Source organism: Lissotriton helveticus, chromosome 5_1 (genome assembly GCF_964261635.1).
Source record: "Lissotriton helveticus chromosome 5_1, aLisHel1.1, whole genome shotgun sequence".
Lineage (NCBI taxonomy): Eukaryota > Metazoa > Chordata > Amphibia > Caudata > Salamandridae > Lissotriton > Lissotriton helveticus.
The window spans coordinates 898,890,665-898,918,170 of NC_136065.1; positions in this window are offsets into that span (position 1 = coordinate 898,890,665).

The window sequence follows — 27,506 nt, forward strand, 5'->3', positions numbered from 1 at the left end:
TAATTAGAGAGAAACACTGTGTCAGGGGTTGCTTTTACTCATTTCAGGTTGGCTTGAGTTGGTATTTTACTAATTCAAAGCTGTAATACTGTGCCTGGAGTGATGGATAGCTTTTGTCATTTAACAGCTCGGCAAGGACAGCACTGTGCTAGTCTTATGCTTAAAGGCTTTGCTGTAGAAATGGCAAAAGACTTTGTCCTTTTCTATCTTGGAGTGGCTAGCACTGTGTTAATCCTATGCTTAAAGACTTTGATAGAAAAACAGACATTTGAGGTGAGCAGATCTAGAGTGTCGCTGGTGTTGAGAGTGCTCTAACAGGAGCTGTTTTCCACCTCAACTTGAGCACTACCCAGAGTTCCCTCCTTCTTTTTGCATAATTTATGCGTCACTCTATGCCTGAATGGGTTTAGTTTTGACTTACACTGGGTGCTCCTTTGTGTCTGGACAAAGCTATACTTCTCTGAAGAGCTCTAAGTAGAGCGAAACACTGTGTCAGGGGTTGACTTTCCTGAAAAGAGTTATCCGTATTTTTGTCTTTGATATATTATGGTTATCAGTTGTCCAAACCAAACTTTGAGCAGTATTTTCCTTATTTCAACGTTGACCTCTAGAGGTAACCTAAATGGTATTGTTACTATTCCAGGTTTCATGGTCAGTTCTTCGTATGAAATCTCAGTTTTTGTACGCTCCGCAATATTCCCTATGTTTAGATCCCTTATACACATTAACTCATGGTTAGTAGCTTGTGTAGGTGTTTGATTTATTGACTTCGCTGGTATATTGAACTCGATGTCTCCATTAATTATTTTTTCTTCAAAATCTTGATTTTGCCCAAATTTTCTGATCATTGCCTTCTGGTTACTAATGGGCTTGATAGGTGTCTGTAAGTTTCTTATTTCTGGGTCACTTTGTATTGACATTATAACCCCCGTTGGGTCTTTTAGTGGGATTTTTACGCATTTTTCAAACATCTTTGCAATTGGTGATATAAGCGTCTGTTTCAATTCCTTAGGTTGTACTTTGGCTTTTTTAAATATATTTGGTGCTTGAGATTTACGTGGCCTTCGTGCTGGAGGACCAATCGGCCTTTCCTTTCCTGAATGCATTTTTTTTTTTTGAGAGCGTTTACAAGATCAAAAAGTAATAATCGACACCCCCACAGGGAGACCAAACTGATAGCACCCTACAAGACAGCACGCTCAGAATATTTATCCTAAGCAAGTATTAAACTTATGCCAGGAATGCTCCTACCACAGTTTGGTAAACAGGGTGAGAGATGTATGCGGGTTCAATGGACTTCAAAGTTATCAAAGTTATCACAGTTTGTCCATGTATTCCAATATAACCTGTTTTCTTCCAAAATTAACTGGGGACTGTGACTTGACTGTGACTTGCCCCCTCTCCCTTGCCTTCTCCCCTGTACCTCTCAACTCATCTGGGTTCAAGACAGACAGGTAAAGGGAGCTCCGCCGCTCACACTGGTCCTCTCTGGTCCTCTTCCAGAGCAGCCAGAAATGTGCCCAAACCAACTCCTGAGGAAGCACTGTCACTTTGAGGTGACCTGCAGCTTATATTTAAACGAAGATTTTTTTGGGCTCCAGGCCGTGTTTTGCAAGTAACCTGAAATTCATGGTAGATCTGTAGCTTTTCTGGCTTTCCCGCCGCATTCAAGAAACCTCTGTGGCTCCTGTCTCCTGTCTCCTGCCCCACAAAGAGACGCTCTGGACCCCACCTCCGCCTCCGCCGCGCCAGAGGAGACAATCCGCGGCTCGCATGCTCCGGTGCACACAGGCACTCCGTGGCGACCCGCGGCAGCACTCTCTCCTACTCCCAGTGTGTCTGCTACAACACTCCGCATGTCGCACACAGCAGGAGCTCCCCAGAGGCAGCCAACACCAGGCAACACCAACCACGGAACAGCAGAGGTGGTGCGGCGGCAATGCGGTGGCAGTGCGGCGGAGATGTGGTGGCAGCGGCAGTAACCAGTCCGAGAGCAGGGGCAAGGAAAGAAACAGCAGCCATCGGGAAACAGCGGCGGAGCGGAGCTGCAGCACGGCAGCACGGCAGCACAGCAAATCCCTGAGGTACGTGGCTCCTCCTCCTGTGTGCAATCAGAGTACCTCCTGTGTCAAAGATAGCAATCAACATGATTTCCATTAACCACAATAACAATGGAAAATCTCTGTTTGAGACAGTTAAGTGCCATATCATTACCCCCTCAGATCTAACTACTCCCGCAATGAGTGAAGAAAACAACACTGACAATCAATTCTAAAATGAGAAGACAAACCAATTCCAAACCTACATTGCCAACACCAAACAGACAACAATACTGCTTACAATTCCTCATTATTCAGACCCGTTTGGGCAGATGTTTTCCTCCTCTTACACAGTGAATGTACCAACAACTTCAACTCTCTGAAGGCCAACACCTCAGAAGACACCATACTACATCTTTCAATGTGAATCTCAACAGAGATGGCTTTTTTCCTCTTGTTCCCTGAATATTGTCAACACTTCTCTTTATGAAATACCCTTTTGAGGAACTCTAAAACAGAGTCACAACCTTATTCTCACTAAAAAGTTCACTTTGGACTCTGATGACTACCGCTCCACCGTCCACCTTCATTTCATCAGACAAAGAATTACAAAGCAGTCTCTATTCAACTACCCGATCAGATCAGAAAGAACAACCTCTTACAGTACATAAAGACTGCTGCCATTCATTCAGTCAGAGCCATTGTCCTAACTTTCTATAAAAATAACCCCTTTTTTTATACTATACAATGAAAATATACATCCTGGGAAGATATATCGGCCTCTGTGCCATAGTCCAAATATGGTTTACCAATGTGTCCAGAAAGAATCTTTAAGGTTGTTGAAACTCCCTGTCTTGGATGAAATCCCTCGGAATTCAATCCTGGTCCCCATCAACTCCAGCCTCTACCTCAAAACCATATGGAGCATACTGAAGAGCAGCAGCAGCATTAATTTTCATCAACTGAAATTGCCAATGGTATTTATACAATATGCTGAAAGGCACACAACTGTACCTTAAAATCTACTCAGCTCACAATGTTCATTGGCTGCCTAACACTAAGAGGACTTCGGAACAACAGTCAAAGTCTTAGTACCTTCTCAGGCTCCCCAACGCCACATTGTCATTATCCATGCTGAACAGCATCCTAGGCCCTGCAGCAGATCTGTTCAGATGTGTCATACCTTTCGTCTACATCTTCCCAACACTGATGTAACGACAATGGCTCCCCACCCTACTCCACATCAGATTCAAGACCAAGTGCATGACAAACAAAAGCTACCAGAAACAACACCCCTGCGAACTTTTGCATACTGTGTTCTGGGTCACTTGGGCCCACAGTTTCCCACTGAGGCAGTAAATCTAAATTTGGTGGAGTGTTCCCTTAGTGTTGCATTGTAGGTGTGCCTGCTTTACTTGCATATAATCTGTGACTGTGTGCATGTGTGTGTGTTTGTGTGAAAGGCTTCTATGCACAGTTATCCATGTGTCTTTGAGACTTAGAGGCCGATTACAATGTCGTTCGGAAACTGTTCAGAATTAATCAATCTCTAATTTGTTTCTGAACTAATCGGCTTGTGCGAGTCTGACTGTTTGATTACAATGCTTCTCAACATCATCCGGTCGGACTTGCATTGACTTCAATGGGAGCCTGTGTTCTGAACCAGAACACAGGCTCCCATTAAAAAAAGGGATGGTTTGGGAAAACCTCGCACCCTGTGGCGGGCACCCCATAGTGCCTGCCACATTGTGCATGGTTGCGAAGAGGGGTACCTTAGTTATCCCCACGGGCCCCAATCAGATGCCTCCGCATGAAGGGGGTCCCGCAACGGGCCCCCAAAGACAGATTCCGACAGCCGTTTCATATCAGGGAGACCGAATCAGAATGGCTGTCCGAATCGGTCATCGTAATCGCTCGTTCGGAAACTGTGTCAATAGAGCTGTATGATTCGGGTCCGAATGCCTTTCGGGACCAATTCGGACTACCCGAACGGCTTAAAGGCATCGTAATTGGTCATTGGAAAAAGTGTACCAATCGTTCGGAAGCAAGGTTTCTGAATCTGATTCTGCAATACCAAATCCCATCATGAGCCTTTCCGAACGACATCGTAATCGGTCCCTTAATATTCAATTGTGAACAAAATAATTTTCCTTACTGTGGAGAGTGGTGTACTTGCTGTGCTGATGCATGAGTTGTGCTTATTCTGTGTGTAATGGTTAGTGCTCTGATGCTGGATTGCTGCCTGTATGTAAACACTGCTTATCGCAACGTGATGCTGGGCATCTATTCTGTGTGCTAATCTGGGGTTTCTTTCTCCAGTATTAGGTTTCTATGTGTATGATGTTTTCTGTGCTGCTTCTGTAAGTATTGTGCCTGCTTCGTATGTGGGAATTGCATGCACTTGGGTGTGCACTGTTGTCTGTTCTTCTTTAGCATAAATTCTACCTTCCTCAATGCCATCGTTGTGCGTTATATATTATATTTTTGTGTGAGTATGGAGGGCGAAGTGCTGCTGTCTGCATTAGTTTTTCTTTGTGAGTTACAGCTGGCATTCCTTTTCAGTGCTGTACAATTGCCATCGCTCACAGGCTGGGTTGGGGGGGGGGCATTAAGCCCCTAACAACACACAGTCCTGCTTGTCAAGAACAACACGATCTATTTACTTTACGACAATAAACCAAAGTGAGCATCTGCTGAATCAAAAATTGCAGTCCTTGTCTGCCATATGGGAGAGGCATTTAAAATGCCATGATGCGAAGCAGTGAACAGTGTGTGATTCTACCTGCTTAGGAGAAAAAATGGTTGAAAGACCCAAGGATTTTAGCTTATTCTGTGGGTGCAGACAGTCGAAACTGGGCCTATTGCACATTTTCTTGCATAATTATAATGACAACGGTGGTTCTTAGAGTAGATTTAAAAACAAAATTGCCAGTGCAGTATAATTTGTTCCTAATGACTTAAAAAACAACTGGAAAACAATTTCCATAATTAGCAAAAGTAATTAATAAGGCAGGGTCAGTTCAGGACATGGTGTCTCTAAATTAGGTTGGACGACATTGCAGTGCATTTGGAAAGTTGTTGGTGGGAACAAACATTGTACTTTACCCGCATTTTGTTTTTCTCTAATGTTGATTTTAGTACTGTGTTAATTTTATGGATATTTGCCTTGTGATGCTCCATTGTTTAAGTTTAACAGTTAGTTTAAAGATTCCTTTAAACATTATTTAAACCTAATTATAGCCCTATCTATATAATTTATGTTATTTTAAGAAACGTTAGAAGAAATGTTTATATAGCAGGAGTATTACATATAAAGGGGGATGGGGACGTAATTGAGACAAAACTGATTGCAGAGCTGATTTTTACCTATTTTAAATAGAGTTTTACGTAAATAAAAATAGTGTTTAAAAAATATAACACTACTATAACTTCGTAGGCAAAATATCGGCTACCAAAATACTGAAAAAATTAGTGCATATAGGTAAGTATAGATTTACTACTTTTAACTTCACATCTACCGATCTTCAAGATATACACACACACACACACAGACACACACACACATATATATATATATATACATATATATATATATATATATATATATATATATATATATATATATATATATATATATATATATATATATATATATATATACACAACTGAGAGTGCCCCACGAAAAGAGGCCACCACACATGAATGGTTTGTCCGTTTCTTTTAATTGCAGCTTGCCAACAGGGTTTGGAAAGAGCACACAGCAACATAAGCCAGACGCGTTTCAGGACTTGAAGATCCCTTCCTCAGTGGCTAATGTGGAAACAGAGGAAAGCGGCAAAGTCGGCACTTTAATATTGCACAGTCCTGCCACAGTGGGCGTGGCCACTGTGGCAGGAATTTGCTTGTAAAGGAATCCCATCCTCACGACACACGCTCGTGTTTAGGCAATTGTAGATTTATTTGACATGTAAATATATATATATATATTTGTCAAGTTCACTAAACTCAACCTTCCTATTTATTCTTACCTTGTCGATATATTCATCCACAATATTTTTCTCACAATATTATAGTAGCATGATATTTTTTGTAATTAAATTTAGATGGAAGATCATCATTACACTGCTCATCTTTTCATGTTGAGGCCCATTGGGCCTGATACACAAAGTTTTGAAGATTCTGTAGGTAATTTTTTTCCTTATGCCTTTATGCTTCGGCCCATAATTATCAAGGTTTTGCATCACTGTTGCGCCACTCAAAGGGTTGCAAAGGCAACACAAACCTTAAATGAGATTTACCCAGCCACGGCTCTGTTATGACTTGAGATGTTCAGAATAATGCAAGGCAGAGCAAATCACTGCCTTGTGTTGCCTTGTGTTACTCTGCAGCAAGGAGGCACGTCAGGGGTGGAGCATTGTAGTTCTCATGCATCCTCCCATGCATTCTGACACATTTGCAGATTTGCCAACACTGGTAGACCTGAGAATGCATCAGCGGTGCCTGCTGCTTTCATCATGCAAATGCAGGGGGGTACCATAGGTACCCCCTGTGTGCACCCCCTAATGTGCTTCACTCTGGGGGCCCGCAGGGGGCCCCCAGAGTGAAGTCCGCCTGCCTTTACGGAAAGGCAATGAAAAAAGACCATTATAATATGGCTGGCGGTGTCTGATAGACACCGCCACCATGTTATCCCTTTTCCGCCCCGGCTGCAAGGCGACCGGGGGGTGAAAACAGGCGGGCGGTGTTTCCCACAGCTGCGGTCCCCTCCGCCATCGTAATATGGCGGGGTAATACAGGGAAGGATGGCGGGCGGATTGCCCCCGCCAGCCTGGCGGGGCAATCCGCCCGCCATCCTAATGGACCCTCTAGTATTGTTTTTGTGCAGGAAGTTGCCCCTTGTGTACAAAAACAATCCTGCCTACAAATCAGGTGCAAGGGTGCCTGCATTGGTGCTAGGCAGCAGTTTGTGCACCAGTGCAGGCAGCAAGCAGGCATGCGCTTATAATGTTAAATATGGCACGTTCCTGCCCTCTCCATTTCATCCAGTGCAACACAGCAAGGTAGGTGACTTGCTGCGTTGTGTACATTATTGATAAATATGGCCCTTTGATTCTATACTAGGTGCATTGACCCCTTATCCCAGTATGATTTGATTCTGTAAGCAAAGTGGCCCCTTATAAGTATGGTTTGATTCTGTCGCTACGAAGCCTTCTCTTTCATTAATGCCTGTCACACAATCCCCTCAGGCAGTGAACGACGTCCATTGTGGGCTTCTCTTCCCTTTTTCACCTTCTGGTGGTGTAACGGAGAGAGAAAACGCTCTCAGCCAATGCCCCTTCTCTATCTTGTTAGCAACAAACAGGAGGCTTTTGAAAGGCAAATTGATCAGCCGCGATACGTGCAGGTAACAGCGGTTTCGAGGGACGATGCAGAAGGAAAATTAATTATTTATTTAATTTTCCCTCTGTCCCTTAAATTCCCCTTTACCACGCCCCACCGCCTCACAGCTGTTACCTGCACGGACCGCAGCTGAATAACTAATGGAAAGGGGTTGCAATTTTCACCAATTATGCCTCACTCCCTACTCTTTGCTGTGGAAGAACTAGTGAAGGCACAAAGTGAACGCTCTATCTAAAGCGGCCTGCTTCCTCTTCCCTAATACCACTCTTTCAATGGCTGAGCCAGAGGTCCTTTTGTTAGCACAAGGGTAGCCAAAGGTGAGTCCGCGGTGCAATTTGCGACTTCTAACAACAGATGAATGATGTTCGAGTCTTATGATCCCATTGTCTTCTTACAGCTGAATTTCTCAGCAGTTAAATGTTCTGCTTTAGTCTGCTTCACATGGCTTGACTTCTGAATACAAAAAAAATCCAAAAATATTTCCACTCAAAAAGAACTGAAATACTTTCAGAGGTTTCTTTTGAAATGTTGTGTTCCTTTCTTTGCTCACCTTAATAAAAGCTTCTAAACCGTTAGTCCACATTCCTAGAACTATATTTATTATTCATACAGTGAAATAGGCATATAACAGCGTCTTGGGATTCTGTGCCATCTCATGTAAGTCGACCTCTGTGATCTGCCAATGTCATTAAAGCCTGGGCACACTGATTATGCAAGGTTCAGCCTGGTTAATTCTCTGTGCAGCCTTTCAATACCGAAAGCCTATTTATATACAAAAGTTCTCTAATGGGTTTTTGTATAAGGAATACAACTCACACATTCTGATTTACAGAGAAACAAGACTTTTCACGTTCAATTTATCTTAGCAACGGCACTCATTGATTAATGACTAACTCGTGTATATTTTTAGGGTTTCAGAACTGAATTCTGGGATGTCACCTCCGTTGTGGTTTTCAGGTTGGTTACACCTGTTCACAGCGACTCTCTAATTTCAGTTCGCTCGACAGCACTCTGTGATGTGTGGTAAATAACTTCTTGTTGCACTTCTGTTTTCTGAGAATCAGTTTAAAAGCACTTAAAGGTAAAGTATTCCATCCGCTCGGGCATATTTTTATTCAAGTAATTCATATAGGCTGGTGTTTTACTTAAGACTGGGAAAGTTGTGAGGATACACCCAACTTTAAATCGCACTTTCCCAAAAAATGTTTCTGATGTCATCAAACATGACGTCACCAAGATGCTCAGTGGTCAAAAATTAACTTAAGTGTAGAATCATCATATAGATTAGCGTCGATATTATTTATAACATCATTGACCATCTTGTTGGTCTCCTAGAACAGGAAAATATCATTAAAATGTGAGCTCTCGATTCCATAATGTATGTGTCATGTATATCTTGCCACACACGTTTTTATTTGCGACAATTTTTTAAATACTATGGGATTCTTTTTGTGATCACCTGTTCATTAAAGAGCACACCGCACATAACATCAGCAACAGTATACGCACTTATAGTCATTGGCTCCTTTACATTACTATTTTATTTAAGACATTATAAAAGGCTTCGAGAAGGGTCCCAGGTCCATAGAATACAGAAGTAGGGGCCATATTATCAAGAAAGGGCGATACATTATCGCCGCTTTTATCGGCAGGAAACTGCTGCTAAATCTGCGATAATGGGCTTGATAATCTGGCCTTGTGAATTCCCATAGAAGCCCAGGTGAACACCAGAACCAGGGCTTCTATGGGAATTCACAGGGGCATATTATCAAACCCTTTATCGCCGCTTTAGCGGCAGTTTCCTGCCGATAAAAGCGGCAATAATGTATCGCCCTTTCTTGATAATATGGCCCTAGATTTGTTCACAGGATTGAAGACATGTTCTAAATGTGTGTAACACTTCTTGCACAAAACCATTGCAATGAGCCCTGGTGAATGTAAGGGGCTTGGAAGAGAGGGTAAAGGACGTTTTGTTCCATGTTGAGGGGCAAAACTGAGCTATTTACCTACTGAAAATGAAGGGTCCGCTTGCTATTGGGAGTGCAATTTTTCACACATATAGTTTGGCACCAATTGGCGCAATGCCTGAACCAGTTTTGGTCTTACATTGCCCCCTTGAACTTTGCTTGGGACCAAGAGTCCTAAATAATAATAAATATACCACTACTATTACTACTATTACTAACAACAACAATAATAATAATAATAATAATAATACAATCAAATTACACAGGAATGTAACCTGCGGTTAGCCAAAAGGAAAAAGCATCAGTGTACTGATGTCTAACATCTGTGGCTTCATGCCGGGTTTTGCCAGATCTATCTTAATGGACGAGAGTGTTCAGGTGCTCACGCTGTTTAAGGAGGTCGAGCCGGAAGTCGCAGTTGCAGAGTGCACAGTGATGGCCATGGAGGTGCAGGAGAGACAATGCCTACTTTGCAGCTTGCAGTCAGTGCATAGAGGGTGCCGACTCTCAAGTATAGCTGGGGTCGGGTGAAGTGAGTTCATAGTGTTGACAGGCCACCGAATAGGCTGCATTCGCAGGTTCACACTTGGGCTGTACGTCTTCAAGGCACAGGAATTCATAATGGTGAAAGGTTGCATCATGGGAATTTGAGTGCTCTGTAAGTATGTATGGTTAAAGTCAAAAGTGGTTCCGTCGGGTCAATCAATTGCTTTTACGTGAAGGCTAGGTTAGCTCATAACAGAAAGTAACAAATTTTAAGAAAAAACAAATTATAAGAACAAACAAATTTTATAAGAGAAAACCTCTCTGACAACAAATAAAATTCAAAGTATTTTTATGAAAAAACAAAGTCACATTAAAATACCGGAATTACTTCATTCCACTTCAATTCCAATTATAAGTGAAGAAGTGACTATTGGTGAACAAAGTGAATAGTGCAACAATTTCAGTGACACTTATTTACAAATATATACAAAATTATACATGGGAAAAAGGGCAAGGGGAAATATTTTGGCGGTCAGAGTTCTGAATTAATATTCCAAGGAGACAGATGGTGACTGTGACTGTTCCCGGAGGGTTCTTGACCAATATTATGCGTCGACGTTTCGATCCTAGTGTGCCCCGATTGGTGGTCACGCGGATCTTTATCAAGACAAGAGAGGGGGAGATACCAGGGGAAGGGGGGGGGTTGGGTGTTGTTATTTGTATTGAATTCCGGATACACAGGAGGCAGCAGTCACACGCTGTGCATAGGCCAATCGGTCAATCTCATATGGGGAACCGCTTTCACACGGCTCTATGTGAAAGCGGTTCCCCATATGAGATTGACCGATTGGCCTATGCACAGCGTGTGACTGCTGCCTCCTGTGTATCCGGAATTCAATACAAATAACAACACCCAACCCCCCCCCTTCCCCTGGTATCTCCCCCTCTCTTGTCTTGATAAAGATCCGCGTGACCACCAATCGGGGCACACTAGGATCGAAACGTCGACGCATAATATTGGTCAAGAACCCTCCGGGAACAGTCACAGTCACCATCTGTCTCCTTGGAATATTAATTCAGAACTCTGACCGCCAAAATATTTCCCCTTGCCCTTTTTCCCATGTATAATTTTGTATATATTTGTAAATAAGTGTCACTGAAATTGTTGCACTATTCACTTTGTTCACCAATAGTCACTTCTTCACTTATAATTGGAATTGAAGTGGAATGAAGTAATTCCGGTATTTTAATGTGACTTTGTTTTTTCATAAAAATACTTTGAATTTTATTTGTTGTCAGAGAGGTTTTCTCTTATAAAATTTGTTTGTTCTTATAATTTGTTTTTTCTTAAAATTTGTTACTTTCTGTTATGAGCTAACCTAGCCTTCACGTAAAAGCAATTGATTGACCCGACGGAACCACTTTTGACTTTAACCATACATGCCCAGGTTCTGAGGGACACAGGGTTACCCCTTTTTGGTATAAATACTGTAAGTATGTATAACATAACATGACATCAGAGAGGTCTGATTGCAGAGTAACACATCGGTCTCATGGTTGAGAGGTGTAGGGGCTCAGAATGATGAGGAGTTGCCTCAAAGGGCGTCTCATGCATGGTTGGCTTCATGCTTGCAATCTTCATCAAGTAGTCGGCTAGGGTAGACCGCCTACCTAACGGGCTAACTAGGCAGTACTGGTATTTTACGGTAGTACGAACAAGCCCTGGCTGGGCAAGTCATGTTTTCAGCACACAAGAACAACACAGTTCTTCTCAGTAGAGCTCAGTGTAGGGATTCTCCATAGTGCTAGGGATTTAGCCCTAACACCTTAAAGGAATGCAAGCATGGATTCAGCCTCTGGTTCCCTCCTTTCTTTACATGGGCATGCAAACCTTCTTCAAGACAAAAGGAGAACATTGGTTGTGCAAAATGTGTCCACTTATGCCCAGCCCTGTGAACAGATGGCATTTCCCTTACCCTTAAGGCTTTATTCATACGAAAGGCACCCCAATATGAGAATCCCATGTCCCATGTACCAAGTACTCTTATGCACATATAACATATACTTAGCGGGAACGAAGAGGTTCAATTCATAGTCTACTACACAGATTTACCACAGAGAGCCCAAAGGTTGAAGAAAAAGATGCCCACCAGTAAAATCAGCTTTTGAAATCTATTAGTAGCGTAATGGCCTGGGTACTGGGACAGAAGTTGGCCACGCTGAAATGAGTGAAACAAAAGGGGATGATGGACGGAGCGTTTGAGCAAATCAAACACTCACCCCCAGTCAACTGATCTGGGTTTAATCCATCACGCTGAAATGAGTGCCATGTTGGATCGATCCCAAAGAATTCCTCCCAATAGATACTACTTTCTAATGATCATTCACGAATTTGTAACCTCCTCTAAAATCTTCACCCACATGCTGAGTGGGTAGGTGTGATTTGGATCAATCCAGGTGCATTAGACGTACACCATCGAACTGCCCAGCACAAAACATAATAATGCATGTAAAGAGTCTCTTCAGATTCTAAACAATAATCTCCTCTCCTACTAGCCAGGTGTATACAATAACAACGATTCAATGCCCTGGGTTGTTTGCAGATTCAGATATTGTCTATTGGTGGGCATAACAAGCTCGCTTTTATCTCTCTTGACAATCTTGCTTTCTAAGAAAGTACACTTTAACCATTACTTGTCTTGTTTAATTATAGAGTTTGGGTCTGGAAAGAGGAACGGCCTATCCATGTTGACCCAACAACGTTTGTCATAAAATAACCATGGGATGTTCAACCCCAAATCGCATCTAAGGCAATCCCTTATAACTTGCTGAGTAAAAGACGCATAGGGATTGGCTCAGAGAGACAGTCATATCATCAATGGCGAGAGTTGGATCATGTATTCTGTAAACATTAGCCCACGTTCTTCATGACAAATAAAATAGGGACAACTGAGTGGCTGAAATAAAAGTCGCAGACATTAATTGGTTCTCCTCAATGTGGATGCACTGAGCTTGGGCATATCCCCATACACCAGATCCATGGGTGGCTACAAACACACATTGGGGCTTATTTACAAGTCCCTTGCATCGCCGGTGCATCACTTTTAATGTGGGAAAAAGGGACGTAGCGGCAGCGCAAGGGGCTTGTACATAAGCTAAGCCCCATTGACTTTTATAGACCTCCAAAAACACAGAAATGGGTTTAACTCCTACCACAGGGGTCAAGTTAAAAAGAGCTTCTATGGGCTGCCTACATTTCTTGTTTGTGGTTTGATGCTAGAATGCCAGGAGTCAGAGGCATCAAAATAAGCCCCTAAACAGGGAAAGCTGGAAACCTTGGTCAGATTGTTAGAAATAATAGTTAGGGAACCTGTATGCAGACTCTTACAGCCACAGGCCATAATGTGTGACTTAGCAGAGTTGAGTCCCATGTGAAAGGGCCTGTGTCAGTCTTACGCCTGCTGTGAGGCAGGCATAAAATATTGACGCAAAGGCGTCCTAGAAGTGGATCACTGAAATCTCATAGTCTTCAATCTGCCACTTCTATGAGGCTTTTTGCAAGGGACGCCCACCCTACATACATTTTACCTGAGACAGGTATAATGTGGCGTAGGGCTTTTCAAAGTGGCGCATCTGCATTGATGAGTCACTTTGTAATTAGGTCCATTGTGACACATATTTCACGCCACTCATAAATAAGTCCCACTGTCCCTACTTCTGATGCGGGTCACCGTGTGGCAGGATTTCTGTAGACTTTTGGCATTATTGGCAGCAAGGAGGGCACAGAGGTTATTTAGTCTAAACTCCTTTTTCCTATAATATCTTGCTTGTAAAGGGTCCTGCTGCCTACCCCTTCCTCTTTATTACATGGTTCCCTAGTAAGAGTTTTCTCAGTCTTCTGTTAGCAGAGGAAAAGGCAGCATTACACCATTTAGGAGTCTGTTTATTAAAATGTATAATGGGCCTCTTAAGTGGACTTTGGCCACGGTACACAGCTCTGTAAATGCACTCACAATCAATCTGCCAGCAACCCTGACAGAAAGGCATGTAGGAAACACACTGGCATTACACAGTATTATCGATTCTAAGAACAAGCTTGGGTTAGGCAACTTCTACAACAAACCAGGGGTATATTAGCAAGAACCTCGTTAAAATTATCGCTGTTTTAGCGGCAGGAAACTGCCGGTAAAACGGCGATAATGGGCTTGCTAATATGCGTTATAGAATTCCAATAGAAGCCCAGGTTAGATGTCCTGCACGTCTAACCTGGGCTTCTATTGAAATTCTATAACGCATATTAGCAAGCCCATTATCGCTGTTTTACCGGCAGTTTACTGCCGCTAAAACGGCGATAATTTTAACGAGGTTCTTGCTAATATGCCCCCAGATCCCCATCGTTGGTGTGGAGTTTAATTCTAGAACCAGCCCAATGAGCAAAATGCAAAAATGGCAGCATAGCAAACACTGTAAGTGGTTATGGTAGAGCGCGCGAGGCCACCCGACCAATAGTTTTCGCCGTTTCCGGCTTCAGGGCCCATATACTTTTAAATCAACCATATACATCGATCGGGTGACTTCACGAGCTCTACCAGGTTGATGTGTGTGTGTTCCCTGCTAATAATTTTCAGTGCACCCGACTTACCATCCACCGATGCGGGTACCTAATGACCACAATGAATCAGGGAGCTAGCTGTAAAAGAAAGGCAGCAAAATGCAAATCCAAACAATATCATTCAAATACTGTTTAAATGACCACGGACAACTGGAAGTTTTAAAATGTTTATCTAAATTCAATATTTCCTTGCATGAGGTACAGTAAAATAAGGCAATCAATAACCAAGATAACGTAAATTATATAGGCATAAAGAAATAATGACAGGGTAATCATTCAAATGTAATATGAAATGCAGATGGAAAATACTATAAAATCTCAGAAATGTTTAAGCATGGACAGTTTATACATGAATAACTATGGGAGGGCCTATAAAGAGTAACACGCTTCACTTAAGGTGAATGGGCCTTTGAACAATCTAGGCAATGAAGTTCTAGACCATATCATAAAATTACAGACTGCAATGCAAAATATAATTTCTAACCAGTGAGAAGACATAGGAACAAAACCTTATGGAAACATGTAATTGACTTTCAATAGTTGCGGAAAGGCATGGAAAATATAACATATGCAATGATGAACTTTATTAAAGCAAAAGTCAGAAATTCAGAAGGTGCAAGATTTAAAGAGTTTTCAGAGCAATATTTACCTAGAAAGGTGTGGAAACCAAACCCTGGCCACGGGTTAGTTAAGGACAGGAAACCCTCAAGGAAGGATACCCCTCAAAGGACAGCAGGTGCAGAATGGACACCCAGGACAGGACAGGATACCCTCGGAATAGGAATCAGGACAGGACCCTCAGGACAGGACAGCAAACCCTCAGGACAGGACCCTCTTCAGGACAGGACCGGAACCCACAGTTCGGAAGCAACGCCTGCGCTCCACCCGTTCTGCAGCTATCGATCAAGACCCCGATTGGGTCAGCGAACTCCCAGCTAAGTGCTTGCCAGCACTTTAAGGTTCAGTAGAACCTCAGTCTATGGTCAAATTCAGACAGAGTGCTTCGCAGCGCTCTGTATCTTCAGTCACCTATTGAGTGCGTTGGGTCAGTGACAGGTCAGCTAAACCAGACAAGTCGGACGGTTCACTAGGTGAACCCAGGGTAGATATACAGTTTGGGGTCAGTGTACCACCCCCCAATGTTGCAAAGTGTCAGAATCCTTCAATTTGGATTGGTCCTAAGGTAGGATTTGGGTAGCACACCAATCACGACATAGAGTTTCAAGCCTACATTTGCATAATAGGGTACCGCCTAACTAGATTGGGGTTCTCATGAGAACTGGTGCAGAAATACAATGGCAACTTTAACATTGTTGCTCTGTGAGCACATGTGATTGGTTCAGCCGAGTTTTCGGGTCGTTCTCAGGAGCATCTTGCTCATCACTGCCAACTGGCTGAGTTCCATCATTCAAGGTCTGCTCTGGCTTGGCAGGTCGCGCAGGCGCAGAAGGACCTCCAAAATGGTTCTCGGCACAGACAAACCCCATTTCCCGCGGTACATAAAAAGTAAGCGAAAAACAAATTAATACATAATAATGTCATTATGAAAATACACCACAGGATTTGTACTTTTGACTCATCATCAAGAAATAAAACTATTGCATTAAAATGTTAGCTACATTGACACAGTCACAAGAGCAGTGGCACGAGCAGTACCACATGATAAGCACAGCTATGAATTACGCATGCGCATAACTTTCCCTCCACTTCTGCAGACGCGTCAGGACACGTGAGTGTGGCTGACGCATGCGCAGTAACTAAATACAAGCGGCGGCCATTTTAGGTGACTTGGGTAAATCATTTTAGTAAAACACATGTGCAAGCTTCACTATCTATGTTCAAACTTAACATAAACGTTAGTAAAACATACATTTGTTACCTTATTACACATAAACGAGGTTCTTGACTTCGGCAAGCCGCAAAATATGCGAAGCTTTGCTTCATCAATCCCCTCTTTGATGATATTTACTATCATCACAAATTATAATGGAACCAGATGCCAACTTTCTCTCACACTTTATAAAGTTCTATTTCTTCCAGCAACCGTTCTAACTTTTCTCTCTCAGTCTTAGCAGGGTGAGAAGTCTTCACTTTTTTGTATATCTGATCATTCACTTCCTCTAATTCAATCTCATCCACACTTCGTTTCACTCCTCTTGCATTTACCTCGTGCTTTTTGGTGCGCTTGCGGCATTTACAGCATAAGAAAATGGAAAGTATAATAAGACCTATAATACCCATTGGCATCAGAATTTTGAACAATAAGCTTTTACCTATGCTAGCAAGCCAATGACCTACATTTGAGAGACCATCTACCAGTCTCTTCCAGGCACTATCAACCTCGAGTGGTTTGAGTTCCTTTGCCAAATTAGTAATGTTTTTCACATATCTTTTGATCTGTACACTTTTATCCGGAATATAAGTGCAACAATGTTGCGCCTTCAACATCCGGCAGACTCCGCCCTCTTTCGCTAATAAGGTGTCAAGAGCAAGTCGATTCTGCAAAACCATTGATCTGATCGCAACCATTTCAGTATTGACCAGCAGAAATCCATGAGCTGTTTCAGTAGACAGTACATCTACTATAGTAGACAATTTGCAAATTCTGTGAGTGTTCAGAACCACTCCCACTCCAGGTATCAGTGCACTGAAAATACTACCCATAATTTCACCTATACTTTCTCTTTTACTACGCACTAAGCCATTAGTATCTTCATTGCTTCCAGCTTTCCCATTCACATGGTATATTTTCGGGAAGACAATGCCAAAGTAGCAGCTTCCATACCAGTGATCCGGCAATTTGAAATAAGCCCTGTCCCCACAAATATAATAAATTCCAGGAAACACAGGCTCTGACCCATTTTTGAAACCCCAACCTCCAATTACCTTGTAATTATGTTCGCATTCACTGGAACCAATGAAAACATTATTATAATAGCTAGTCTTCTCGCGGTGAAGACATAGCTTGCCTTTCTTTTCAAAATCCAGCAACAGAGCAGGACCCGCTCCACCAGATGAGGTGCCTTCCAGGTTCTCTGCCCACTTTGGCTTTTTCTGACTTTCGTCATTAGCCTTCTTTTGAATTTTAATTCTTCTTTTCTCTGCCATGTTCAGGAACATCTTTTCCTGCTCACGCAAAGAACAGGTCAAGTTATCTCTGTGTGCGTCTGCTATGTCAATGTTACCTATAGTCAGAAAGTAGTCTCCCATATATCTTATGGTGTCACTTTTGGTATGTACAGGATTCAAGTTCCCACGTATAGGAAGTTCAGAAAAGATCACGTCATTGTTAGAGTAATAATACTGTAACGGTCCCCTTTTGTAAAATAAACTAGCTAAAATGCTACAGGAGATTCCATATGTCAATGGCAGGTGATGGTATGTCACGCCTTCAGCCACAGAAATAGGTAGCTTCATGCAGACATAGCAATCTTCAATTTCCATAGTCTCTACATAGTGTATTAATAAGTTTGCGAAAACATTTAAGTGTGTCTTGTTCTTAACTCCATGATAATGTAGTCCTCCCTCATCTGATGCTTCTAAGTTCTGTTTTGTTTGTCTCAGGGCTCTTTCATGTCGTGCTACATTCTGTGTTGTTAGCTCCTCACTGTCAGTATTTACAACTTCAGTAGGGACAATGTTAGTATCTTTACTTACAGCAAAGGGAATGAAAATTGTTAATCCTATCCAGATAACTATCAGTACTACTACACTACATATACACACCTTGCAACACATCTTAAGACGGCTGCAACTAGGTCTACCATTCACTGTTGAATCAGACATTTTGGCTCAGAAGGAGTTTCTCGAACCCCTCTTTTTGGCTTTACACAACTAGCTTAATTTGTGCAAATTCACGGTGGTTCGTCTTCTTCTTCAGCTGAGTACTCAGGGACGGGCTCTCCGTCGCTCACGTCAGTTATATCAAGATCTTCAAGTTCTTCCAAAACCAGTGTCCATTCAGGAGACTTGTACTTTTTGTTTTGTCTTTTTATTCGTTCACTCCTTCTTTTGGAAGAGTCTTCTTCTTGCTCTGCTATCCGAGCACTTCTTCTTGCTTCTGCACGTTTTTCTTCCACTGTCTTTATCCTTAGTCTCAATCTTTTTACAAACCTAGGCTCAAGGTTGTTTCTTTTCTTTAGTCTCTTAGTCGGTACTTGGACTTCACTTTCTTCTCTTATTCTCTTGTTCTCTTTATCTTGTGGTAATTCTTCTCCACTTTCTTCTTCTATTTCCCCTATCTGGCTAGTTCCAGGGCTAGCATCAAATTCTTCTGCCTGGTTGCTAATCTGGCCTTGTTCAGGAATATTTTGTTTTTGGCTTTCGATTGTCTTTGTTTCTGTTTCTGTTTCCTGAACCCGTTCTTCTAACCCTCTCTGATCCTGTTCAAGCACTTCGATCTCTTGATTTTCTTCTGCTCGAACTATCACTCCATTTCTAGTCTCTCCTTTATCTGCATCAGGTGTTAGCGGTGGTGTATCGAACACCTGCTCTGTCCCTGTCTGACCTTCTCCTTCCTCAGTTTTGATGTGAATCTCAAGCGGCTGAGGTTCTTCGCCTGTGCCTTGCTTTTCCTGACTAGTCCACTCTCTACCTTCACTAAGTCGCTCTCTTGTTCTGATAGGATCTTCGGTCAGATCAATCATCGGTATCCATTCTTCTGGCCATATGCTTGGCAGCTCGTCTTCAGCTACTCCTGGCTCAGTTTCCTGGACCTCTTCAGCAGGCTGGATTCTTGGCAGTTCGTAGTCAACTACTCCTGGGCCAACGTCTGCTGTTCCTGCAACCTGACTGGTGCTGGGCTGCTCGTTGTCAGTTGCTTCTGGTCTGTCTCCTTCAGGGTCCTCTGCTGGTTGCCCTTCTTCTTCAAATCCTCTGTCTGGTAATACCTTCTGGGTGTGTCCAGCGTGGATCCACTGGGGAACACCTGCGACTTTCACTGCAGTGGTTGTTACCAGGATTACTTGGCGTTTCTTTCCCCACCTTGGTGCCAGACAGCTTGATCGAGTGTGCTTCTTTATTTTGACCCAATCTCCTGGAACCAAGCTGTGGAGAGGAGTCGTTGGATTGAGGATGCCGTCGTCTCCAATCTGGCGAGAGATAGAACGCACTTGATCACCCAATCTTCTGCAGTATTCAAGCACCAAATCATCAGTAATATTCAACAGTTTGCTTCCTGGCACCCATGCTTGTCTCATCACTCTTCCCATAATGATTTCATGGGGACTTAGGCCTGTCTTGCGGTCAGGAACACTTCTCAGTCCCATCAGGACCAGGGGCAGGGCCTTCACCCAGGTCATGCCAGTAGCATTTGTCAGCTTTGCTAGTCTGTTTTTGATAGTTCCATTTACTTGTTCCACTATTCCAGAAGCCTCTGGGTGGTATGCACAATGCAATTTTTCCCTTATTCCGAAGGCCTTACATAATTCAGCCAGTATCTCATTCTGGAAATGTCCACCCTTATCTGATTCAATAATGTATGGTATGCCGAATCTAGGTATCAGTTCTTTTAGTAAACACTTCGCTACTGTCAGTGCGTCACTTTTGGGAGTAGGGTAAGCTTCTACCCATTTTGAAAATACACAAACAATGACAAGGACATATCGCTTTCCTTCACAACGGGGCATGGTGATGAAATCAATCTGTATTTTTATAAAGGGACCCCCTGATCTCCCAATCTTGCTCAGTTCAACCATTGTCCTCTTGCCTGGGTTCATCTGTTGACATGACAGGCACCTCTGGCAGAGGGACTCTGCTACCTTCCTGAACTTTTTACTGTACCAAGTCTGTTGAAATACCAGAATCATGGCATCCCTACCAATGTGTGATCCTTCGTGTATTAATCTTGCCATTGCGCCAAGCAAGTGTCGGGGTAACACAGGCATACCAGTTGGGCCCAAAATCACACCATCCACACGCCTCGGTCTACACCCATCCTCCTTCCATTTCTCTCTTTCTTGCCAAGGAGCCGATTCCTGCCACTCTCTCACTTCATCCCATGTAGGCACTTCTTCAAACACCTGAAGCTGGCAGCTGGTTCCTGGCCCCCCCCGTTTTGGATTTACAATATACCGATCTTTGGCACACCATTGGGCCACTCGATCAGCATAATCGTTTCCCAGTGATACTTTGTCCATGCTCTTTTTATGAGCAGCACATTTTACCACTGCCAGTTCTTTGGGCAACTGGATGGCCTCTAAAAGGTCATGAACAACCTTTGCCTTCCGAATGGGAGTACCTGAGGAAGTCATGAATTCCCTCTGCAGCCACAATTGGCCAAAGTCATGCACAACTCCATAACAGTACTGACTGTCAGTATACACTGTTATGCGTAAGTCCTTCCCAATTTTGCAAGCTTTTATCATAGCTATTAATTCGGCTACTTGTGCAGACTTGATGTTATATAGGTAACCTGCTTCTTCAATTTTTGTGAAAGAGACTACTGCATAAGCAGCACTCAAGCTTCCGAGTTCATGTCTTAGACAGGAACCATCCACAAATAGTTCTTTATCATGTTCAGGCAATGGCACTTCTTTTATGTCTGGGCGTGGTTTAGTACTGAACTCTGTCAGGTCAATACAATCATGTTCATCATCATCCCCACCTTCTATTTCCAAGGGGTCGGGGAGTAAAGTGGCAGGGTTCAGAATACCGCACCTAACAATGCTTACATTTGCTGCACCCACAAGAATCCTCTCGTATTTAGTCAGCCGACTAGGGGTGAGATACTGTGTTTTAGTTCTGGTCAATAGAATTACCACTCCATGTGAAACATACACGGTCACAGGATGTCCCATGACAATGGACTCACTCTGTTCCAAACTTGCGCAGGTAGCAGCTACTGCTTTCAGACAGCCTGGTAACCCAGCAGCTACTGGGTCCAAAGTGGCAGAGAAATAGGCCACAGGCCTTCTGGTCGTGCCATGTTCTTGAGTCAGGACTGACAATGCACAATTATCGCGAGTGTCACAGAATAGGGCAAACTCTTTGGAATAATCTGGCATTCCCAACGCAGGGGCTGTACACAGACAGTTTTTCAGTCTTGTGAAAGCCATTAGGCTTTCATCGTCCCACTCTACAATATCTGGCATTCCTCTCGTGGTCATTTTTATCAAAGGCCTGGCTAAGGCTGCAAATCCCAGAATCCACTGCCTGCAGTACCCTAATACACCCAGGAACATTCTGACATCCTTTTGAGTACGGGGCAACTGCATCTTTTGAATTATTCTCACTCTCTCTGATGTGACTTTTCTGACACCCTTTTCTATCTGGTGTCCCAGATATTTCACTGATTTCGCACAGAACTGTAGTTTGTCAGGGGCCACTTTATGCCCTTTCTCACACAGATGATTTAAGAGGGCAATGGTGTCAACTACACAGTCCCTATGACTTTTAGACGCCAGTAGAAGGTCGTCTATGTACTGCACTAACACAGAGTTCCCAGGTAAGATCAAAGTCTCTAGACATTTTTTCAAGATCTGATTAAAGATAGAGGGGCTCTCTGTATACCCTTGAGGGACCCGGTTCCAACAATACACGTGACCCTCGAAGGCAAATGAGAAAAGAAATTTGCTGTCGGGGTGCAGGGGTATCGAAAAGAATGCATGACATAAATCAATCACAGTGAACCACTCAGCATCCCAAGGAATCTGGTACAGAATCACTGCAGGGTTCGGGACAATAGGGCAGCAAGGAACTACAATTTTGTTTACCTTTCTCAGGTCCTGCACTACCCTATACTTGCCGCTAGGCTTCTTGATGCCCATAATCGGTGAGTTGCATGGGCTGCTCATTACTTCCTGTATGATGTCTCCTTCTAATAATTTTTGAATTTCCAGAGTGACACCTGCTTTCACTTCAGCATTCATTCGGTAGGGCCTAGTGTTAGGATATACTGCATTGTCCTTGATGGCTATCTGTATGGGGTCCACATCTTTCATCAACCCCACATCTTTTCCAGTGAAATCCCACACCTCTGGCTTTACTGCTTCCTGGAGTTCTTGGGGCAAGTCCTGCAGGGTCAATCTTTTAATTTCTGAGTCAGGTCTAAGTAACAATAGTTTATAAATGCCATCTTCATCTGGGGTCTGTATTTCAACACCCTTTGGTGTGCAAAAGATGGTACAGTTCATTTTGCACAGCAAATCACGACCCAGTAGATTCACTGGACTGGTGTCACAGACGACAAATCTATGCATCTGTTTAAAATTTCCAATTGAAATCTCCATTGGTTCGGTAACAGGAGTACTAATCAATTGATTAGATACACCCACTACTTGGATATTTTCTCCCGAGAGGGGTAGGTTTGGAACGTCCACTGTTCTTACAGTAGAACGGGTAGCGCCAGTGTCCAACAGAAAGGTGACATCATTTCCGTCAACCTTTCCTTCAATATATGGTCCAGACTGGTCTACCGGCAAGGAAGCGCCAAGTACGCACTCCTCGTCCTCCCCTCTCAGGCCCCGTCAGTCCTGATCATTACAAAGGAAGGTATCATTTAGCAGATACTGCGAAGTTGCTGTATTTCTGTTCTCCCCGCTTTCCCAAACCTCTATCTCTTCATCTTCTGCCTGTCTTCCCCTGTATACCTGCTTGGGTGCTCGAGGCACCTGGACTGTTTTTACCTGGGGTTGAGTCTTTCTTGGTCTTTCTTTCTGCGTCTGTGGAGTTAAATCAGGAGTTTTTTCATTAGCATCTACTAATTGGGGACACTCGTTTCGCCAGTGTCCAATTTCGCCGCACTGATGGCAGGGAAATTTCTTCATAGCCTCTTCCCTGCTAAATTTGGGCCGGGGCTTTCCTCCACCCCCTCCCCCAGGACTTTTGTTCTCAGCATTCTTAACCATGTTACTCAATTGTTTTTCCTGCTGTTCTGCGAGCTTCACCTGAGCCCACATCACCTTTTCCTTAAGGGCCTTTTTCTTCTCTGCCATCTCGTCCTCGCAGTACTTAGCGTACCGCAGGACCTCATCCATTTTCTTAGTATGCCAACAGATTTTATTATCTTTTATCCACTGACAAATTTCAGGTCTTAAACCATTTACAAACCTGTAAATAAAGTGCGTCATGTCCTTCAAATCGATGTTATCAATACCACTGTATGTTTTAAATACCTGCAATAACCTCTCATAGAAGGAGTGCACTGTCTCGTCCCTTTCCTGAGTTGTTCTATCTATTTTTGTCCAATCAGTTTCTTTTGCGGGCACCTTTTCTTTCAAATGCTGAATTACCTGCTCATATTTTCGCATGACATCCTTTGATGGCTCCCCAGTTTCCTTGTTTCTGGGGTACTCCTCACTGGGCCAGTCTATGGCTATTTTACACTGAGTCCATAAATCTACTGGAACCACAATGTCGAAAAACCCATCCAGGTCTTTCCACAGACATTTCTGTACCTTCACGAACCTCTCCACCTGCCTGTACCAGTCAACTGGTTTCTCTCGTAATTTTGGAAAATCGTTCGTGAAGGACACAATATCCTGCCTAGACCAGGGGACATGCACATATTTCCCTCCTGGAACTTCGCGCATGGGGCATAACTGCTCAGGTTTTTCTACCTCCCTTAAAGCAAACTCAGGAGTCACTTGTCGGGAGCGAACCTCTTCCCTCTTTTTCGCCCACCTGCTTCTCCATCTTTCCACATCTCCCCATTTCTGCAGTACCCCCATTAATTCTTTAATCTGCAACTTCTTCCCTGCCACATTCAGGTGTTCTATATCCTTGTCTGAGAAGTCTGCTCTGTACGGTTTCTGTAAGGGCTTGGATTTTGAGATATCTACCCCCATACTAACTGCTGTTTCGGTCAGTTTTTCGTGGAGCACTCTGGTGTTCCTTGTAAAGCTTTTACATATGAACGACAACTCTTCTTCAGAGTAGGTATTCAATCGATCCAACCCCACATTTCCTGCCATTAATTCTTCTATTTCGACCCTCAGCTTGTAGAGGTCTAAAGGTTTTGTTTGCGGAGTCTGTTTCTCTAATTCACGACTCCAACTCTCAATTTCATCCGGAGTTACCAGAGAGACATTCCTAGTACCTGTTGCTGTCTCTAATTTAATTTCTTTTGTATTAAAAGGGTTATGCCTCTGCTGTATTCCCTTTCCAGTCTGTTTGTTGGGCAATTCCAAGAACGCAACTTCAGACTCGCACTCACTGGACTGATCATCTATGATGATCGGTTCCTGTCTCGGGGTTGCCATGACTGGGGTCATAACTGGAGTAATCGGATTTCCCTGACCATTTCCGTATATCGGGACCACCGGTCCAATAGTTACTGGAATAGTCAATGCCTCAGGACTGGTATTTAACTGGGAAATTTTCTGAATTATTTCTGTCCTTTGTCTAGCTAGAGCCTCTTGCTCCCTTTCCACTAGTACCCTTCTTAAAGTTGTGTCATGTAATATCTGTGGGGTCAACGGAGGAGTAAAACTCGGGGCAGTAGGATGCGTTTCACTTGGTCCTCCCCCATAATTTGGTTTCGGGAATAAAGTTCCAGTATTAAAGGACCTGCGCTCTTCCCCATATGGAGGTTGAACAAAAGGCAGTCCTGAATTCGATGGTTTCTCTTCGTTTTCATACAAGGGTCTGGGAAAAAAGATTTTCGTACGTGAATATTTTTCTTCCTGGCTCGCGGGCACTTTGGGATATATATCCCTTGTTTCCGTCGGTTCGGGTTTTTCAGGATAGGGCAATACTTGACCACCCCCTCCCAGTCCCAGGGACCTGTCTTCTTCCTTTAGGAAGTGGCGTCGGGGAACATCTCCTACACTGGAAGGTCGGGTTCCCTCATTGTAAGGTGGCGGACTTCTGGTACAGATGTCATCTATTAGTTCATCATCTGATTCCCCCAGGGCCCCCCAATGCTTACATTTTTCAGTACTTTTCTCACCCGCTCCAATGTTATGACATGCCGGCATCATGGGAAACAGACCCTCAACAATCATGCTCTGCCTCCACTGTTTCATCCTTTTGTCCCTGGACTCCTGTTTCTGCCTGGGGTACCACTTGGTCAAACCCTTGTCCATTCGGGGTCTTTCTCTTTCAAAAGCCTCAATCTCCCATTCCTCTAATGCCTCATACTGCGTTAGTCTCGGTCTGGGATGCAATTCGTTCATCCGAGTCCTTAAATTAAATAGGATCCTACCATTGAAAGTACCATCTAACGGAAAAGCCAATACTCCGTCATCTTTTGTGTATTTCACCCAATTCTCCAACCACACACAGGTATTGTACCCTCTGTCAAACATCATGAATGAGGCAGGAGTATTAGGCGATGGGACAAGAACACCTTCCCTAGATTTAATCGGTTTGTCCGTTTTAAAATAATTTTTCACCTTACTTATAAGGGACATTTTTCTCTTTGTTCCGTACATAATATCGTATCTATTAGTCTTCCACTGATCCCTTTCAAAGCCTAGGTGCCTTGGATCAGGTCGAGTTCCTGTAGTCTGCGAGTGCCACATACGACTTCTGCGCTAAACTTTGTTTACAAACTACCTCCAATCAGAACGCGCTTCAGAAATTCGTGCAACCAATGGGTGCGCGACACTAAATAAGCTCCGCCAATGGGTGCGCGGCCCCTTCGTGAGACAGTTCCCACGCTCCGGCGCTCACCCCTCCTTTACAATTCCAGCTCCGCTACCCGCCCGCTGCTTCTACCAATCCCAGCGCGGCACAGAGTGACGTCAGAAGCGCTTCGCGACTGACTCCCTCCCTTCACAAGGTAACGGAAACTTTCTTTCTTTTAAAGTGCTCAGTGCTTGGTTATTTTACAACAAATACACATTCGCCACAGTGCTCAAGTGTCTGGACAGAGAAAGAATTGTTTTACTGCAAGTAAACTACTTCCATTTACTTTTCACTCGCTGCGGGCAGATCTCTTCCGCCTACCCTTCACTCTAGCATTGGTGAACCTGTTATTCCCCTAAACTCATCCACTTCTTTCCGGGATATATTCCGAATTTAAGGTTTCTCAGCGGACCCCTCTGCTTTCACGCTAGCTCCGAGGAACCTGCTACTCTTCCGATGTGACCCTTACTAGGTTTACGCCACTTTGGGAATTTTGCCAATGAACCCCGTTACTGTCATTTATTCACACATGTATTCAGAAAACCCTAGTTAGTGCTTCCCGGTTATCCTAACCTGCACCTAACTTTCCTCGAACCTGTGACCTCAGGACAATGGATTCTATTCACCACTTGCCCTTTCAATTCCCCGGGGAGTTCGGACAACATGAAACTAAACGATTGACAAATGCATGGATTAGTACATATAACAATATAAGAACAAGAATAATAAAAATGCAAAAATTCATGAGTTTCTGCAGCGTATTCACAAGAGAATGATCAGGTCTCTTAGAACAGCCGCTCTTCTAGCAGCATCAGTATAATAGCAGCTTCCGACTCAACTAGTCCAACTAATCCCTGCCTTACTCTCAACTAGTCCCTAACCATCCTCTAGCTACCAGAAAACTGGTAGAGCGCGCGAGGCCACCCGACCAATAGTTTTCGCCGTTTCCGGCTTCAGGGCCCATATACTTTTAAATCAACCATATACATCGATCGGGTGACTTCACGAGCTCTACCAGGTTGATGTGTGTGTGTTCCCTGCTAATAATTTTCAGTGCACCCGACTTACCATCCACCGATGCGGGTACCTAATGACCACAATGAATCAGGGAGCTAGCTGTAAAAGAAAGGCAGCAAAATGCAAATCCAAACAATATCATTCAAATACTGTTTAAATGACCACGGACAACTGGAAGTTTTAAAATGTTTATCTAAATTCAATATTTCCTTGCATGAGGTACAGTAAAATAAGGCAATCAATAACCAAGATAACGTAAATTATATAGGCATAAAGAAATAATGACAGGGTAATCATTCAAATGTAATATGAAATGCAGATGGAAAATACTATAAAATCTCAGAAATGTTTAAGCATGGACAGTTTATACATGAATAACTATGGGAGGGCCTATAAAGAGTAACACGCTTCACTTAA